Source organism: Leopardus geoffroyi, chromosome B2 (assembly GCF_018350155.1).
Source record: "Leopardus geoffroyi isolate Oge1 chromosome B2, O.geoffroyi_Oge1_pat1.0, whole genome shotgun sequence".
Taxonomy (NCBI): Eukaryota; Metazoa; Chordata; class Mammalia; order Carnivora; family Felidae; genus Leopardus; species Leopardus geoffroyi.
In genome coordinates this window covers 94316241-94322309 of record NC_059332.1, presented here as the reverse complement: position 1 = coordinate 94322309, position 6069 = coordinate 94316241, and the positions used below count along the sequence as shown (strand labels likewise).

The window sequence follows — 6069 nt, the reverse complement described above, 5'->3', positions numbered from 1 at the left end:
GATTTTCTTATAGATAAGATGTTTTTGGCAAAGACAAAGAATTATGAAAATAACTCTAGAATCATTCAGGCCTCAATGACATGAATAACATAGAATTTATATTCAGAAGCATTTGGATTACATATCCTAACCATACATTAGCATAATATTTGGGCCATTACATGGATTTAAAACTATCTGGTTTGGGGCGCCTGGGTGGCTCAGTCGGTTAAGCGGCCGACTTCGGCCCAGGTCATGATCTCGCGGTCTGTGAGTTCGAGCCCCGCATCGGGCTCTGTGCTGACAGCTCAGAGCCTGGAGCCTGTTTCAGATTCTGTGTCTCCCTCTCTCTCACCCTCCCCCCTTCATGTCTCTCTCTGTCTCAAAAATAAATAAACGTTAAAAAAATAAAACTATCTGGTTTTATCTTTATTTCAAAAGAAGAATGATACTTGCTGCGAACATCCATTATTTGGTCAGTGTTCACTTCACAGGTGATGTGTAATGTGCGCTAGCTCAGCTGTGTAAAAGTTCATTTAAGTTTATCTATTTATTTTGAGAGAGAGAAAGAGAGAGAAAGAGAGAGAGAGAGAGAGAGAGAGAGAGAGAGAGAGAGAGAGAGAGAGAATGTGCCAAGGAAGGGCAGAGAGAGAAGGATACAAAGAAAGAATCCCAAGCAGGCTCTGAACCAGCAGCACAGAGCCCAACATGGGGCTTGAACTCACAAACTGTGAGATCATGACCTGAGCTGAAACCAAAAGTCCAACAATTAACCAACTGAACCACCCAGGCACCCCTGTAAAAGTTCATTTGATGTATGTATGAATGTATTTTTCAGCCTAAACTGTTGTCCACCTGTGTGAACGCTGCTCAAATTCTGCCTTCATTTCTGCTTTTCATTTCAAGATATTTGAACATCAAAGAAATTATTGGATAAGTAAATAAATGAACATATTTAAAGCATAGAGTTGGGCTGCAGTGACATTCAAATTTAAGTCCCAAGTTAACCTGAGGGCAGAATGAACATCTCCCATCATGAATATGGTAGGTACTTCTTAAGATTTAGGTGAGAACAGAAATCAGGGGTTTTATATCCTGCATAGAATAAAGGTTTTCAGCAGTGATAGTAGAATCTCTCCTGACTTCTGTAAACAGGCTTAAATCCCAGTGTTTCTTGGCATGATTATGTACAGCTCTTGTGGTTGTGTCCTTTGGGTCTTTGACTTCAGAGTGCTGTTCAATCCAAATTCATAAATGCTCACATCATCTTCTAGCATTGTCATCATGCTTGTAATCAGTCACCTTTGTGAATATGAGCCAAAGGAACTGGGACTGCCTGTTGGAGTATTTGTGTTCGTGGAATGATTTGCATCATCTGGAGACAGATTGGATGATTACAGATAAGGAGAGGTAGGACAGATATCCAGAGAGCTCTTCTTATATCCAAGTGACTACTTGACACTTCTTTTTCCAAAAATATTTCTCTTGCATAAGGGTTCTAGACCTCCTCCTTGAAAGAAGTTTGGCAGACTTCATTTCTATAACACATGCTGGGATGGGCCAGGAGGAGATCTCTGAGCCTTTGGAAAGCAGAATGGGGAAAGGAGAAAAAAATATTTCCAAAAGCATTAATTGAATAAAGACACATGGATAGAGTTAAAGGTCTTTGGTGAAAGTTTCTTACTTTGTAGCATTACCAATGGCTATTTAGACTTATTTAAAACAACATCTCTTGACTTGTCCTATTTTTCCATTAAGAATCCATGTTCTCCAAGGACAGAGACTTAATATTTAAGTCCATGTGTCCAAGAAAAAATTTGAATTTTTATTCTGACCCAATATCAGTAGGGTAAAAATTCCATTAATTATTTTCTTTCATTCAGGAGGAGAGGATATTGAGAAACATCCTATAACAAGAAAATATTTCTTTTAGAAATAAAATTTAAGACTCTTTTGGAAAAATGTTCCTTTTTTTCTTTCTTCCATATGTTTTGAGCATGTGCATGCCTGGAACAAATTCAATTTAGAGACCATTCTGGAAAGGCAGAAAACCCAAAGAATTCTTATATATGATTGATAATTCTTAAGAGTGATATTCTCAAAGAATGCTAATAAATCAGAATGCTTTGTGCGTTTGGAATACCTGTCTAAATCTTTTAGCTACCATCTAAAGAACAGCAAAACACTGTGAAGAACACTTTGGCCAAGTGTTGTTGGTATGTATCTTCTTCTCTCCTTTGTCCAGATGTATCAGTGCTGAGAACATTTGGGGTGATTAGGTGTTTGATGAATCTGGATCATGTGTAGATAGTCATTTTGGAGAAATAGGAGTGCTTCATAATCTAATAATTTGAAGATGTCACGGAACTTTATCAATATTAACTGTCCTGGAAGAGATACCATGTGAGGTAGATGCTGAGAATTATGAAACTACATCTCAGAAAAAGTATTCTGAACTTTTTGGCTGTAATAGTAATATGGTAATAATAGCTCACTTTTTAATATTGCTTCTTTGATACATATTGACTCATTCCATCTTCATGACACTCAATGAGATTATGTATGGATATTATCCCTGTTTTATACAGGAGGCCCAGACAAAGTGGTTTGCTCAAGGCTGCACATAACTATGCAGTCATGCTTCTAACTAGTCAGTTCAGCTCTAAAGTCTGTACGTGACCACCATGCTGTGTTGCTGTAATCTACTCAAAGAGAAAGTAGCTCAAATGAAACAAGCTATAGAAAGTGTATGGTATGGGGTATCCCTCAGTAATGGTAAGAGGCATATCTCAGTAATATAGAGAAGCTTCAGATAGACTGGAGATGATAAATGGATACCTTCAAAGAGCAAGATGGCCACACCTCATTTATCCCCCCCTCTCTCTCACAGTCTTAAGTCTGTTGTCTTGCTATATCTGCTTTACCTGCCAGCTTTTTCACTGTGGTGCATGTAGATAAATGTGGTTACATCCACCCAAACTCTACACTAGAATTCAAGAATTCTCCACTATCTAAGCTTTGCTTCTGGGCTTGTGTCTGGTCCAGTCATCTAAAAAGAAGATGGAAGATATGAATGTTAGGGAGGATGCAGTTCTTAGAGAAAGTGCTGTAATAGGGAGGAAACAAACAAACAAAAATCTACAGAGGGGCATGTTCAGCTTTTCAGGGCAGCAGTCTTTCCATAAGGCCCCGCTGCTGACGTATTGTGGACAGTGGTATTACTCTTTCTCAAGTAGTCCCATTTCTGTCCCTCAGAACTCTTTCTATAGAAGGATTATACATGCCTGCCCTCGTGAACTTAGGGTCATGTGGGTTGCTTTGGCCAATGAAATGTTAGTAGGAGTGCCATGTGTCACTCCTGAGGAGGAGATTTAAGAACCAGCCTGTGGTTCTCCATGAGTCTCCTTCCTCTGTCATTCTGCTTGATTGGTGAAGTCCTAGACAGAGGGAGTAAAGACACAGTGGGGCAGAGCTGCATGTACCCGTGCAAGTAAGCTTACTTACCCAGCAAGTAAGCTTGAGGAAGAAATGAACTTTTACTATTGTAAGCCACTGAGAGTTTAGAGCAGTTTTCTTTCATAGTTTATCCTGACTGAAATTAATATCCCAGCCTACATCATAAAAATCATACAAACAGCAGGCAGAAATGGGAAAAATACACTCTTATTTGATAACCCTACTGACGTATAGCTGTTAGTGAACACATAGTCCAATTACACCACATTGGAATATCCCAAGGCCTAGTCTTAGGCAAAATGATGAAGCTGGCAAAATGGTTTAGTTCCTATTAGTCCTTCTTCCCCAACCATTGTGTTCCCTTTGTACAGAGACCTCCAGCATTTTAGAGGACACATCCAGACTTCTAGGCCTCTGGATCTCACCTTACCTTGCTTCCAGAATACCATCTCATATTCATCTCTCTACCTTTACCCTCATATATACTGTCTAAATTCAGCCTCAGATTCAAGATATTATAAGAGTATTAGGGTTCTCCAGAGGCACAGAACCAAAAGGATAGATATAGAAGAAGTTTATTGTGGGAGCTGGCCCATGTGGTTATGGAAGCCTAGAAGTCACAATCTGCCATCTGCAAGCTGGAGAGCTAGGAAAGCCAGTGGTAGAATCTGGTTCATGCTCACTCTGGCAGCACATATACTAAAATTGGAATGATACAGAGAAGATTAGCATAGCATGGCCCCTGTGCAAGGATGACACGCAAATTCGTGAAGCTTCCACGTTTTTATAAAAACCCTCAAGAAAGTAGGAATAGAAGGAACATACCTTGAGATCATAAAAGCCATATATGAAAGGCCCAATGCTAATATCATCCTCAATGGGGAAAAACAGAGCTTTCTCCCTAAGGTCAAGAACAAGACAGGGATGTCCACTCTCTCCACTGTTATTCAACATCATATTGGAAGACTTAGCCTCTGCAGTCAGACAACACAAAGAAATAAAAGGCATCCAAATTGGCCAGGAGGAAGTCAAACTTTCACTCTTCGTAGATGACATGATACTCTATATGGAAAACCCAAAAGATTCCACCAAAATACTGCTAGAACTGATTCATGAATTCTGCAAACTTGCAGGATATAAAATAAATGCACTGAAATTGGTTTCATTCCTATACACCAACAATGAAGCGACAGAAAGAGAAATCAAGAAATTGATCCCATTTACAGTTGCACCAAAACCCATAAAATACCTAGGTATAAATCTAACCAAAGAGGTGAAAAATCTATACACTGAAAACTATAGAAAGCCTATGAAAGAAATTGAAGAAGACACACACAAAAAAATGGAAAAATATTCCATGCTTCTGGATAGGAAGAACAAATATTGTTAAAATGTCAATACTACCCAAAGCAATCTACATATTCAATGCAATTCCTATCAAAATAACACCATCATTCTTCACAGAGCTAGAACGAACAATCCTAAAATTTGTATGGAACCAGAAAAGACCCCGAATAGCCAAAGCAATCTTGGAAAAGAAAATCAAAGCAGGAGGCATCACAATCCCAGACTTCAAGTATACTACAAACCTGTAATCATCAAGACATTGTGGTACTGGCACAAGAACAGACACTCAGATCAATGGAACAGAACAGAGAACCCAGAAGTGGACCCACAAATATATGGCCAACTAATCTTTGACAAAGCAGGAAAGAATATCCAATGGAATAAAGACAGTCTCTTCAGCAAGTGGTGCTGGGAAAACTTGGCAGTGACATGCAGAAGAATGAACTTGGACCACTTTCTTACACCATACACAAAAATAAACTCAAAATGGATGAAAGACCTCCATGTAAGACAGGAAGCCATCAAAATCCTCGAGGAGAAAGCAGGCAAAAACCTCTTTGATCCTGCCCGCAGCAACTTCTTACTCAACATGTCTCTGGAGAGAAGGGAAACAAAAGCAAAAATGAACTATTGGGACCTCATCAAAGTAAAAATCTTATGCACAGTGAAAGAAACAATCATCAAAACTAAAAATCAATCGACAGAATGGGAGAAGATATTTTCAAACGACATATCACATAAAGGGCTGGTATCCAAAATCTATCAAGAACTTATCAGACTTAACACCCAACAAATAAATAGTCCAGTGAAGAAATGGGCAAAAGACATGAATGGACACTTCTCCAAAGAAGACATCCAGATGGCCAACTGACACGTGAAAAAATGCTCAACATCACTCATCATCAGGGAAATATAAATCAAAACCACAATGAGAAACCACCTCACACCAGTGAGAATAGCTAAAATTAACAAGTCAGGCAATGACAGATGTTGATGAGGATGCAGAGAAAGAGGAAACTTTTTGCACTGCTGGTGGAAACTTGTGCAGCCACTCTGGAAAACAGTATGGAGGTTCCTCAAAAAATTAAAAATAGAACCACCCTATGACTCAGCAATTGCACTACTAGGCATTTATCCACGGGATACAGATGTGCTGTTTCGAAGGGACACATGTACCCCAATGTTTACAGCAGCACTATCAACAATAGCCAAAGTATGGAAAGAGCCCAAATGTCCATCGATGGATGAATGGATAAAGAAGATGTGGTATATGTATACAATGGAGTA

At 39.1% G+C, this 6069-nt stretch overlaps 1 non-coding gene across 1 annotated transcript; it reads left to right on the top strand.

The window, feature by feature from the left end:
* The first annotated feature begins 4110 nt into the window (after nucleotides 1-4110).
* Nucleotides 4111-4222, top strand: LOC123609986. Its single transcript, XR_006718028.1, has one exon. It is a non-coding gene; the product is annotated as a U6 spliceosomal RNA (small nuclear RNA).
* The last annotated feature ends 1847 nt before the right edge of the window (nucleotides 4223-6069 follow it).